This window comes from Agelaius tricolor, unplaced genomic scaffold, assembly GCF_023055355.1.
Source record: "Agelaius tricolor isolate 1412-34295 unplaced genomic scaffold, bAgeTri1.0.p SCAF_22, whole genome shotgun sequence".
NCBI lineage: Eukaryota > Metazoa > Chordata > Aves > Passeriformes > Icteridae > Agelaius > Agelaius tricolor.
In genome coordinates, this window is record NW_027269282.1 from 10950347 (window position 1) to 10964187 (window position 13841).

Sequence of the window (13841 nt, forward strand, 5' to 3'; positions counted from 1 at the left end):
ACAGTGCCTCTTGCTTTCTTTGGGATTCAGAAAGGAAAACCAACAAACTTTAAATTGCAATTAATTTATCGTGGACATATTATCTTCAGATTGATTCACATTGCCTCAGCAGCATTTGCAGCCCATCTTCAGCAAGGGCAAGGCTGACAGGAGCACATCAATCTCTTTTTTGCCCTGTAGGTCTGAAAATACCAACTACTCCCAGGCAGCTGGTGAGAAAGGAGTTGCTGTGTTGAGTCAGAACCTGCAAGCCCAGGCATTGAGCAGGAATGTTATAAATGTGTGCCATTACTGAGTTATGTGAGTGTGGCTGAGGGCAGGGTGGGGTACAGCTGGTTACTGGGACTGGGGCTGCTGGGACAGCCCAGATTGTCTCTTTGGGAAGCAGGATGCAGAGAGAATTTGGCCAAGGCAGCTGCAGCACACAAACCACTCAAGGATTCTGTGAGATCCAGGAAGAGCATGTTTAGCACCAGGTAGCACTGAGTTTCCCTGTTAATCTCATTTCTTAAAACACATTTACAACACCCCACTCCAGATAATGCATTTTTATCGTAAGGCTCCCCCCAGGAAAGGAAATGAAGACACATGAGATCTGGGAAATGGTAACAGAGGGCTCAGTCACAGTGCATCCTAGGCCTGAGAGGATGCTGGGCTGAGTAATCTGTATATAAAGGAGAAAAGGTCATTTTGAGGGAAGATTTGCATGAAGGAAAAATGGTTTACAAGTAGCAGAAATAAATAATCCTTGCAAACCACTGGAGGTGATAGAAACCAGCTGGGATGAGCAGACGATGGGAAAAAAAGCAGATTTCCCTATAGAGACCCAAGAAACCATAATCCCCTCCCTGCCATTCTATCCCAACCCTGTGATTTACACACACCTCTAGCTCAGGAAAAAAAAAATCTGCTGGGTTTTGTACATATATAATAAAGGGCACATTTTTCCTACGCTGAAGAAAAAGCTTTGTTTCAAAGCCTTTGAGCTTTATGTTGGGGTAAACTTTCCAAATAAGGGCAAGTAATTCTAATCATATTTGGAGTAATTTGTTTAAAAGAGGAGAAGTTTGGCCTGGGGAGTGTGCCAGGCAATGGAATGTGAGTCAGTCTAATGGACTGCTTCTGATGTCCTCTGCCTGGCTCAGGAAAACCGTGTCCAACAGTTCACTGCTTAATGGCATGTCATCAGGTGGCTTCAAACAGAACAACTTCCTAAGATAACAAAAAAGCCTGGGATATTCTTTCACCTCATGTCTTTCATAAATTTGGAAGAGCAGAAATGAAACATACAGAAAACATGTTTCTTTTGCCCTTGAGAAAAGCTGGCACTGCTGGGTCTGAAGGTAGGAAATTCAATGCCAGCCATGTTCACTCAGAATTTTGGGATCTCCCAAGCACAACTGCACCATCCCTGCTGTGCCCAGACAAAAACCTGCCATTAATTCATCTGTAAAAGCAGTCCCTAGATGCTACCCAGACACGAAAAACACACCCCAAACTATTCCCAGATAACCTCAGGAATGTCTGAGGTACCTCTGCCAAGGTATTTAAGGGTATAATGAGACCTTTTAGAAATTAAGGGTATAATGAGACCTTTTAGAAATTAAAGGTGATGAAGTTGTAATGAATGAAATCTTCTTTTAAGTGAGGTTTAGAGAATGTAATGGATGAGCCACAGAAAGAGTCGGGGAAGGAAAAACATCCTGGGAAAGTCCAGTTGTCCTGGAGAAAGAATAAATACAGATGAACAGCACAACATTCACTCCAAAATTTCTTACAAAACACATTCTTTCTTACATCTTACAAAATTTGCTGTTGCCATTTGCTACACAGCAAAATGTTTTATTTATGCTCTGTATTTCCTAAAGGAAAACATTGGGAATTGCACAGAAGGTCATTGGGAGGAATGATGTAATTGGATATAACATGAAGGAATCACTGTTCCCATTGCTATTACCTATGACTAAACTATTTAATCATGCCCATAACATCATCTGTGAAAAGCAAATTTTAAAACAATTCCTGCCAACAACCCCTCAACCTTCACCATTTCTTTTTTTTCCAGCCATGAAACTGTGTCAGACAGACTCAGAACCGTTTTTTATTAAGCTGTGCAAGAAAAAAACTGGTCACATCCAAATCTGGCTCTGTACTGCCAGACTTAGAAAGGCATGACTGCAAGGTGGCATATAAATCACACCACTGCATGGGAAAGCCCCCACTTTCAGCAGACCAGTGAATAGCTCAGCAGCAGTAAACAAGTCAGAAATTCAGGATTTCAGGGCAAAATCAGATTATATAGCAAAGGAAGAAAGCTTATCCCCATTCCCATGAAAGTACTGGCATTGGAGGTCTTCTTCCCATATTGTGAGCTGTTTTTGTATGATGAAGGGATGGATGATTGTTATTTTTCTTTTATGATTTTAAGAGTAATTATGAATTTACTTTGTAAATACAGTGCGAGTTTTAAAATTTTTGTGAGAGTGTTTATGGGTGTTATTAGATTCTAATTATTTGCTTAAAATAGATCAGAAATTCTAGAGATTTGAGTTAGTATTTAGTATATGAAATATTGTTTTACTATGATTTGTTAGACTGTAAGATAGTTGTGCTTGTTTATTGTTGATAGATTTTATTTAAAGCATATTAGCTGTTGGACTAAAGTTTCTAAGTGGCACTAAGAAAACCAACAGGAAAGAAACCCAAGGTTTGCATTTTTCTAGCTCCACATCAAAGAGCAGTGGGGTGAAGAATGACAAAAAGAAGCTGGTGGAGGGGTTCTGTGCATGTCTCTCCCATCAGGTGTCTATGCTGGCATTACCCCTTCATGCCAATAAACCTCTCTTCTCACACAAGCTCTGGCCAGGATATGGGTGCCGGCTGGGCACACAGATGCAGCTGCCCCTGCACAGCCCAGCTGCCCAAAGAGGGAACAAAGCCACTGCCTTCAGGTCTCCTGGGACTGCTGGGACAATGAGACCAAGCTCCACACATACGTGTCCACCAGACAAAATCGCATCAAAGCCAGACTACCCAACAATGAGGGCAACAGTTGACCTCCAAGAGTATGAAAACTCTTCTGAGGTTTTTCAGACACCAGCACTGGGCACGTTTTTATCTCATGGCAGCTGAGCATGCTGATAAGGACATTGAACACATCCTGGTCTGCAACTTGCTTTAGGATGTCAGAGTTGACACAGGAGATGACAGGACAAAGACTTGTGGCATGAGAGGTTTTAATCAGCAAAACAAATCACAACAAATCCTATAGCACATGAAAAGGCCACACTGGCTCACAACCAGCTGCCCCAGGAGTTGCCGCTCCAAGAGCAGCAGCACCGAGTTGCAGTTGTGCAGCCCAGCAGACTTGGTGTCAGCTGTGGGCTCTCCCTGGCATCTGGGGGATCTGCTGGCCCATCTGTGGCCCCTGCCAGCAGCTGCTGCCACCTGCCTGCTCCCTGCTGCTGGGGCTCACACAGCCCTGTGTCATCACATTGGTCACAAATACAAAATTCAGTCCCAGCAGAAGTTCATTCCATCCCCTCCAAAGAAGCCACTACGGCAACATCACCATCCGGGATGGGCATGGCATCACCATCACCTATCACCACACACATCAGTGCTGGCCATGTCACAGTGGCCCCGGTGACATCATCACCCTGGCCTAAGCCACCAAAGGCGGCTGCACATCAACACCACCCTCAGAGTCAAAGACAGATTGTGGAGAAGCAGCTCACCCAAGGCTGCTCAGGCATCAGGGTGAGTCAGAGGCTTCTGCTGCCTCTGACACAGCTCACACGCATCTGTCCCTTCACTCAGGCTTGGAGCACAAGTCTCAGGAGGAGAAATGCCAGCAGGGCAGCGCAAGAGACGCTCCGGCCACTCGCCATCAACCTCTTCTGGATGCAAAAGGGCACGACCACAAACTGGTCCCAAGGAAAAAGGTGACAGCAGAAGCTTCCCTCCTCACAGCTCCCTGGAACTGGCACAGGGGGCTCTGGGGTAGTCAGTGAGGAGCCATGAACCATGCCAGGCTGAGCCACGAGCTCCCCAACCGGCCTGGGCTCTGGGCACCTGCTGGGGCAGCCACGCCTGACCTGCTCTGCCCTTCAGCCAGCACGGCACAGAGCCAGCAGGGCCCTGGGGCTGATCCTGCACGGACACTTGCCCAGCCCCACAGACCTGCTCATGCCCGGGCCGCTTGCTCTGTCCCTGCAGCGTGCATGCTGTGCCACCAGACCCAGGACACCGACATCTGTGGGGACAAGAGACTCAAGTTCAAGCTCTGTGTCCACACCTACTGCCAGGTGAATTCTCTTGGGGCTCCCTCCAGCTTTCTGCCCACAAGGGCCCTGCCTTCCGGACCTAACAAGCTCCCGGCCTTCCCTGCCTTGCAGATCCTCGCCACTGGGCTTTACCCACAAGAGGACACTGGACGCTTTCTCGTTGGGGACACCAGGCGCATCATCAGAGAAGCAGCCCAGAAGGTCAGGACCACCTGGCAGCAGGAGCAGGCAGCTCTGCACCACGAGAGCCTTGGGCAGCTCCTCCTGCTCCCCACCAAAGAAGCCCCAGGCCCCGCACATGCAGGGGCCTCGTGTGCAGGTGCCTCTGGGGGCTCTGAGCTGCCTCTGCCCACATCCCCCTCCCTGCCTGAGAAGATGCACACACACCACACAAAGCTCCAGTCCTGACACTCATGGCGCTGCTGTGCTCTTTCCAGAGCTGCTTCATCTGCTGCAAGATGGGGGCCACCATCACCTGCTGCCAGACGGGCTGTGACCGCACCTTCCACCTGCCCTGTGCCCCAGACGGCCAATGTGTCACCCAGTACTTCGGGGCCTACAGGTGGGCTGCCCACCCTCACCTCACAGCCCCTGCGTTCATCTCCAAGCCCTTTCCATCCCAAAAAGCTTGCAAGGGAGGAGCCCATGGTTGCCAGCAACCTCTCACACACTGAGGCACAACCCACACAGGGCTTGGGGCTCCCTCACAGCTCCTGCACCCACACTGCCAGCACAGCCCAAGGACTCTGAACTTCAGCCCTCCCTCACCATTCTCCCTCCATCCTCTTCACAGGTCCTTCTGCTGGGAGCACCGCCCTCAGCAGGCACTGCGGCCACGTCCAAGCCAGGACAACACCTGCAGCATCTGCCTGGACACTGTGGGACACAACATCTCCTACAAAACCATGGGGTGCCCAGCGTGCCAAGACGCCCGCTTCCACCGCCACTGCATCCAGAGACTGGCTCTGCATGCTGGCATTGACTTCCGATGCCCGTGCTGCCTGAACCAAGAGCCCTTCATGATGGAAATGCTCACCATGGGGATACGACTCTCTAAGAGGTTGGCTTTTCTCCTCCCAGCTCCCAAGGCAGCAGGCACAGGCACACTGCCAGCCTAGGGACTGCCCCGCCAGGCCTGGCCGCCTTCTGGCCTGTCCCTCTTGCCCTCAGCTCCAACGAGTTGCTGGAAATGGGACAGGCAAAAGAGCAGTGACTGCTGGGATCTGCCTGATGTGGCCTCAGCTCTTTCCCTTCCTTCTCTGGCAGACCCCCATCATGGCAGACTGACCCAGAGGCCTCACCCTCCCATCAGAGGCACGGCCGCTGCGATGCCGCAACGTGCCTTTGTCCAGGAGGCAGGGAGCACACGGAGGCACACGGGTAAGCTGCCAAAGCAGCAATGCAGGCATCTGAAGGGCATCTGTCTCCCCACAGCCTCAGCCATGTAGCATTACACACAAGGGCTCTCTCTGCCAGCCATTCCCCTGCTCTGACACTTTGTCCTCACCACCTCCTTGCTCCTCCAGACCCTGGCAACTGTGGCTCTGCAGCTCCTGTGCTGCTGAGGGCATCCACCAACTCTGCTCCTCTTTGGGGAACACCACCTGCTCCTGGGAGTGCAGCACCTGTGCTGCCACAGACACTGGTAGGCATTCGGTGCCATACAACGCAGACAGGGACCACGATGGGCCTGGCAGCAGGGCCTTTGGCCCATGGCTTGGCTCCAGGAGGGCGCTGGATACCACAGCGGCCTCTCCTGCCTGCAGCCTGGGGGCTGTCCTGACAACCCTGCTGCTGCCCCTCTTTGCAGGTTCCACTGGCAAATCTGAGCTTGTGGGCCCTAGCACGGAACTGCTGACACCGTCCCAGGGCACGCTGCTCCTCAAGAGCAGCTGCTCCACCAGCCCTCGGCAGGCCTTAAAGCAGTGCAACTCTGAGGAAGAGATCCACTCAGCGACAACGTACAGCCCTCCTGCAGAACGCTGCAGGATCCAGGATGGGCCAGCCCCCAGTGCTGACACCTGCAAACCCAGCACTCCCTGCCAGGCAGCACCACAGCTCTCCCAGGGCAAGGGTCCTGCCAAGACCGGCAGCTCTTCCTCTTGCCCTCGGCAGACCCGCAAACGTGGCTACCCAAACAAAGACAGTGACTCGCTGCTATTGTACGGCCCACCCACAAAACGACGCAGGATTGACACCGGCCCAGCCCACAGTGCTGATGAAAGCAGCCCCAGCACTTCCACACAGGCAGTGCCGGGGCCGTCTGAGGGCACTTTGGCTGCCAACAGTGCAGCAGCACGGCCGCGACCTCCATACAGGCCTCCATGGATCTTCCACGCATCCTCCATGGACAACCGCTCCCAGGCTGGACCGATTCGTACGAGACACATCTGGCAGCAGCAACGGCGGGCAAAAAAGCCCTACAGCCGCCCACAAAAACACAGCAGGACAAACTGGCAGCCCACCCTAAGCCCCCATCTCCCTTACCCATCAAACACACAGAAACAGATACAGAAATAGATAGAGGTAGATATAGACATAAATACATAGATAGATAGATAGATAGATAGATAGATAGATAGATAGATAGAGATGAATAGACAAGAAATAAAGGTTTTTTACACTAGAACCTACATGTCTTCTCCATCATTTTCTTTAAACTTCCTCCAAGCTTCTCTTAGTGCAATGAGCACGGATCTACATCCCCAGGGTTGGCAGCACATTTCCAGTGTGCATCTTCCCTTCCTGGCCGCCCACCTAGCACCATGGCCATGCTGTTCAGGCTTTGCTGGCCCTGAGAAGCTCAAACTTCATTTCTTTTTTTTCCAGCCATCAAACTGTGTCAGACAGACTCAGAACCGTTTTTTATTAATCTGTGCAAGAAAAAAACTGGTCACATCCAAATCTGGCTCTGTACTGCCAGACTTAGAAAGGCATGACTGCAAGGTGGCATATAAATCACACCACTGCATGGGATAGCCCCCACTTTCAGCAGTCCAGTGAATAGCTCAGCAGCAGAAAACAGGTCAGAAATTCAGGATTTCAGGGGAAAATCAGATTATGCAGCAAAGGAAGAAAGCTTATCCCCATTCCCATGCAAGTACTGGCATTGTAGGTCATCTTCCCATATTGTGAGCAGTTTTTGTCTGATGAAGGGATGGATGATTGTTATTTTTCTTTTATGATTTCTAAGAGTAATTATGAATTTACTTTGTAAATACAGTGCGAGTTTTAAAATTTTTGTGAGAGTATTTATGGGTGTGATTAGATTTTATTATTTGCTTAAAATAGATCAGAAATTCTAGAGATTTGAGTTAGTATTTAGTATATGAAATATTAATTGTTTTACTATGATTTGTTAGACTGTAAGATAGTTGTGCTTGTTTATTGTTGATAGGTTTTATTTTAAGCGTATTAGCTGTTGGACTGAAGTTTTTAAGTGGCACTAAGAAAACCAACATGAAAGAAACCCAAGGTTTGCATTTTTCTAGCTCCACATCAAAGAGCAGTGGGGTGAAGAATGACAAAAAGAAGCTGGTGGAGGGGTTCTGTGCATGTCTCTCCCATCAGGTGTCTATGGTGGCATTACCCCTTCATGCCAATAAACCTCTCTTCTCACACAAGCTCTGGCCAGGATATGGGTGCCAGCTGGGCACACAGATGCAGCTGCCCCTGCACAGCCCAGCTGCCCAAAGAGGGAACAAAGCCACTGCCTTCAGGTCTCCTGGGACTGCTGGGACAATGAGACCAAGCTCCACACATACGTGTCCACCAGACAAAATCGCATCAAAGCCAGACTACCCAACAATGAGGGCAACAGTTGACCTCCAAGAGTATGAAAACTCTTCTGAGGTTTTTCAGACACCAGCACTGGGCACGTTTTTATCTCATGGCAGCTGAGCATGCTGATAAGGACATTGAACACATCCTGGTCTGCAACTTGCTTTAGGATATCAGAGTTGACATAGGAGATGACAGGACAAAGACTTGTGGCATGAGAGGTTTTAATCAGCAACACAAATCACAACAAATCCTATAGCACATGAAAAGGCCACACTGGCTCACAACCAGCTGCCCCAGGAGTTGCCGCTCCAAGAGCAGCAGCACCGAGTTGCAGTTGTGCAGCCCAGCAGACTTGGTGTCAGCTGTGGGCTCTCCCTGGCATCTGGGGGATCTGCTGGCCCATCTGTGGTCCCTGCCAGCAGCTGCTGCCACCTGCCTGCTCCCTGCTGCTGGGGCTCACACAGCCCTGTGTCACCCACATTGGTCACAAATACAAAATTCAGTCCCAGCAGAAGTTCATTCCATCCCCTCCAAAGAAGCCACTACGGCAACATCACCATCCGGGATGGGCATGGCATCACCATCACCTATCACCACACACATCAGTGCTGGCCATGTCACAGTGGCCCCGGTGACATCATCACCCTGGCCTAAGCCACCAAAGGCGGCTGCACATCAACACCACCCTCAGAGTCAAAGACAGATTGTGGAGAAGCAGCTCACCCAAGGCTGCTCAGGCATCAGGGTGAGTCAGAGGCTTCTGCTGCCTCTGACACAGCTCACACGCATGCTGTCCCTTCACTCAGGCTTGGAGCACAAGTCTCAGGAGGAGAAATGCCAGCAGGGCAGCGCAAGAGACGCTCCGGCCACTCGCCATCAACCTCTTCTGGATGCAAAAGGGCACGACCACAAACTGGTCCCAAGGAAAAAGGTGACAGCAGAAGCTTCCCTCCTCACAGCTCCTTGGCTCTTGGCACAGGGGGTTCTGGGGTAGTCAGTGAGGAGCCATGAACCATGCCAGGCTGAGCCACGAGCTCCCCAACCGGCCTGAGCTCTGGGCACCTGCTGGGGCAGCCACGCCTGACCTGCTCTGCCCTTCAGCCAGCACGGCACAGAGCCAGCAGGGCCCTGGGGCTGATCCTGCACGGACACTTGCCCAGCCCCACAGACCTGCTCATGCCCGGGCCGCTTGCTCTGTCCCTGCAGCGTGCATGCTGTGCCACCAGACCCAGGACACCGACATCTGTGGGGACAAGAGACTCAAGTTCAAGCTCTGTGTCCACACCTACTGCCAGGTGAATTCTCTTGGGGCTCCCTCCAGCTTTCTGCCCACAAGGGCCCTGCCTTCCGGACCTAACAAGCTCCCGGCCTTCCCTGCCTTGCAGATCCTCGCCACTGGGCTTTACCCACAAGAGGACACTGGACGCTTTCTCGTTGGGGACACCAGGCACATCATCAGAGAAGCAGCCCAGAAGGTCAGGACCACCTGGCAGCAGGAGCAGGCAGCTCTGTACCACGAGAGCCTTGGGCAGCTCCTCCTGCTCCCCACCAAAGAAGCCCCAGGCCCCGCACATGCAGGGGCCTCGTGTGCAGGTGCCTCTGGGGGCTCTGAGCTGCCTCTGCCCACATCCCGCTCCCTGCCTGCCGATGCAAACACACCACACAAAGCTCCAGTCCTGACACTCATGGCGCTGCTGTGCTCTTTCCAGAGCTGCTTCATCTGCTGCAAGATGGGGGCCACCATCACCTGCTGCCAGACGGGCTGTGACCGCACCTTCCACCTGCCCTGTGCCCCAGACGGCCAATGCGTCACCCAGTACTTCGGGGCCTACAGGTCGGCTGCCCACCCTCACCTCACAGCCCCTGCGTTCATCTCCAAGCCCTTTCCACCCCAAAAAGCATGCAAGGGAGGAGCCCATGGTTGCCAGCAACCTCTCACACACTGGGGCACAACCCACCCAGGGCTTGGGGCTCCCTCACAGCTCCTGCACCCACACTGCCAGCACAGCCCAAGGACTCTGCACTTCAGCCCTCCCTCACCCATCTCCCTCCATCCTCCTCACAGGTCCTTCTGCTGGGAGCACCGCCCTCAGCAGGCACTGCGGCCACGTCCAAGCCAGGACAACACCTGCAGCATCTGCCTGGACACTGTGGGACACAACATCTCCTACAAAACCATGGGGTGCCCAGCGTGCCAAGATGCCCGCTTCCACCGCCACTGCATCCAGAGACTGGCTCTGCATGCTGGCATTGACTTCCGATGCCCGTGCTGCCTGAACCAAGAGCCCTTCATGATGGAAATGCTCACCATGGGGATACGACTCTCTAAGAGGTTGGCTTTTCTCCTCCCAGCTCCCAAGGCAGCAGGCACAGGCACACTGCCAGCCCTAGGCACTGCCCCGCCAGGCCTGGCCGCCTTCTGGCCTGTCCCTCTTGCCCTCAGCTCCAACGAGTTGCTGGAAATGGGACAGGCAAAAGAGCAGGGACTGTCGCGATCTGCCTGATGTGGCCTCAGCTCTTTCCCTTCCTTCTCTGGCAGACCCCCATCATGGCAGACTGACCCAGAGGCCTCACCCTCCCATCAGAGGCACGGCCGCTGCGATGCCGCAACGTGCCTTTGTCCAGGAGGCAGGGAGCACACGGAGGCACACGGGTAAGCTGCCAAAGCAGCAATGCAGGCATCTGAAGGGCATCTGTCTCCCCACAGCCTCAGCCATGTAGCATTACACACAAGGGCTCTCTCTGCCAGCCATTCCCCTGCTCTGACACTTTGTCCTCACCACCTCCTTGCTCCTCCAGACCCTGGCAACTGTGGCTCTGCAGCTCCTGTGCTGCTGAGGGCATCCACCAACTCTGCTCCTCTTTGGGGAACACCACCTGCTCCTGGGAGTGCAGCACCTGTGCTGCCACAGACACTGGTAGGCATTCGGTGCCATACAACGCAGACAGGGACCACGATGGGCCTGGCAGCAGGGCCTTTGGCCCATGGCTTGGCTCCAGGAGGGCGCTGGATACCACAGCGGCCTCTCCTGCCTGCAGCCTCGGGGCTGTCCTGACAAGCCTGCTGCTGCCCCTCTTTGCAGGTTCCACTGGCAAATCTGAGCTTGTGGGCCCTAGCACGGAACTGCTGACACCGTCCCAGGGCACGCTGCTCCTCAAGAGCAGCTGCTCCACCAGCCCTCGGCAGGCCTTAAAGCAGTGCGACTCTGAGGAAGAGATCCAGTCAGGGACAACGTACAGCCCTCCTGCAGAACGCTGCAGGATCCAGGATGGGCCAGCCCCCAGTGCTGACACCTGCAAACCCAGCACTCCCTGCCAGGCAGCACCACAGCTCTCCCAGGGCAAGGGTCCTGCCAAGACCGGCAGCTCTTCCTCTTGCCCTCGGCAGACCCGCAAACGTGGCTACCCAAACAAAGACAGTGACTCGCTGCTATTGTACGGCCCACCCACAAAACGACGCAGGATTGACACCGGCCCAGCCCACAGTGCTGATGATGGCAGCCCCAGCACTTCCACACAGTCAGTGCCGGGGCCGTCTGAGGGCGCTTTGGCTGCCAACAGTGCAGCAGCACGGCCGCGACCTCCATACAGGCCTCCATGGATCTTCCACGCATCCTCCATGGACAACCGCTCCCAGGCTGGACCGATTCGTACGAGACACATCTGGCAGCAACAACGGCGGGCAAAAAAGCCCTACAGCCGCCCACAAAAACACAGCAGGACAAACTGGCAGCCCACCCTAAGCGCCCATCTCCCTTACCCATCAAACACACAGAAACAAATACAGAAATAGATAGAGGTAGATATAGACATAAATACATAGATAGATAAATAGATAGATAGATAGATAGATAGATAGATAGATAGATGATAGATAGCTAGCTATGAATACAAAAGAAATAAAGGTTTTTTACACTAGAACCTACATGTCTTCTCCATCATTTTCTTCAGAATTCTTCCAAGCTTCTCTTAGTGCAATGAGCACGGATCTACATCCCCAGGGTTGGCAGCACTTTTCCAGTGTGCATCTTCCCTTCCTGGCCGCCCACCTAGCACCATGGCCATGCTGTTCAGGCTTTGCTGGCCCTGAGAAGCTCAACCTTCACCATTTCTTTTTTTCCAAACATGAAACTGTGTCAGACAGACTCCGAACCATTTTTTATTAATCTGTGCAAGAAAAAAAATGGTCACATCCAAATCTGGCTCTGTACTGCCAGACTTAGAAAGGCATGACTGCAAGGGGGCATATAAATCACACCACTGCATGGGAAAGCCCCCACTTTCAGCAGACCAGTGAATAGCTCAGCAGCAGAAAACAGGTCAGAAATTCAGGATTTCAGGGAAAAATCAGATTATATATAGCAAAGGAAGACAGCTTATCCCCATTCCCATGCAAGTACTGGCATTGTAGGTCTTCTTCCCATATTGTGAGCAGTTTTTGTATGATGAATGGATGGATGATTGTTATTTTTCTTTTATGATTTCTAATAATAATTATGAATTTACTTTGTAAATACAGTGCGAGTTTTAAAATTTTTGTGAGAGTGTTTATGGGTGTTATTAGATTTTAATTATTTGCTTAAAATAGATCAGAAATTCTAGAGATTTGAGTTAGTATTTAGTATATGAAATATTAATTGTTTTACTATGATTTGTTAGACTGTAAGATAGTTGTGCTTGTTTATTGTTGATAGGTTTTATTTTAAGAGTATTAGCTGTTGGACTAAAGTTTTTAAGTGGCACTAAGAAAACCAACATGAGAGAAACCCAAGGTTTGCATTTTTCTAGCTCCACATCAAAGAGCAGTGGGGTGAAGAATGACAAAAAGAAGCTGGTGGAGGGGTTCTGTGCATGTCTCTCCCATCAGGTGTCTATGGTGGCATTACCCCTTCATGCCAATAAACCTCTCTTCTCACACAAGCTCTGGCCAGGATATGGGTGCCAGCTGGGCACACAGATGCAGCTGCCCCTGCACAGCCCAGCTGCCCAAAGAGGGAACAAAGCCACTGCCTTCAAGTCTCCTGGGACTGCTGGGACAATGAGACCAAGCTCCACACATACGTGTCCACCAGACAAAATCGCATCAAAGACAGAGTACCCAACAATGAGGGCAACAGTTGACCTCCAAGAGTATGAAAACTCTTCTGAGGTTTTTCAGACACCAGCACTGGGCACGTTTTTATCTCATGGAAGCTAACAATGCTGATAAGGACATTGAACACATCCTGGTCTGCAACTTGCTTTAGGATATCAGAGTTGACATAGGAGATGACAGGACAAAGACTTGTGGCATGAGAGGTTTTAATCAGCAACACAAATCACAACAAATCCTATAGCACATGAAAAGGCCACACTGGCTCACAACCAGCTGCCCCAGGAGTTGCCGCTCCAAGAGCAGCAGCACCGAGTTGCAGTTGTGCAGCCCAGCAGACTTGGTGTCAGCTGTGGGCTCTCCCTGGCATCTGGGGGATCTGCTGGCCCATCTGTGGTCCCTGCCAGCAGCTGCTGCCACCTGCCTGCTCCCTGCTGCTGGGGCTCACACAGCCCTGTGTCACCCACATTGGTCACAAATACAAAATTCAGTCCCAGCAGAAGTTCATTCCATCCCCTCCAAAGAAGCCACTACGGCAACATCACCATCCGGGATGGGCATGGCATCACCATCACCTATCACCACACACATCAGTGCTGGCCATGTCACAGTGGCCCCGGTGACATCATCACCCTGGCCTAAGCCACCAAAGGCGGCTGCACATCAACACCACCCTCAGA

The 13841-nt window shown here is 51.9% G+C and overlaps 2 pseudogenes; both read left to right on the top strand.

Annotated features, from left to right (window-relative positions):
• The first annotated feature begins 4584 nt into the window (after nucleotides 1–4584).
• On the top strand, nucleotides 4585–6223 carry LOC139599065 (PHD finger protein 7-like; annotated as a pseudogene).
• A 3418-nt stretch (nucleotides 6224–9641) lies between these two features.
• On the top strand, nucleotides 9642–13803 carry LOC139599066 (uncharacterized; annotated as a pseudogene).
• The last annotated feature ends 38 nt before the right edge of the window (nucleotides 13804–13841 follow it).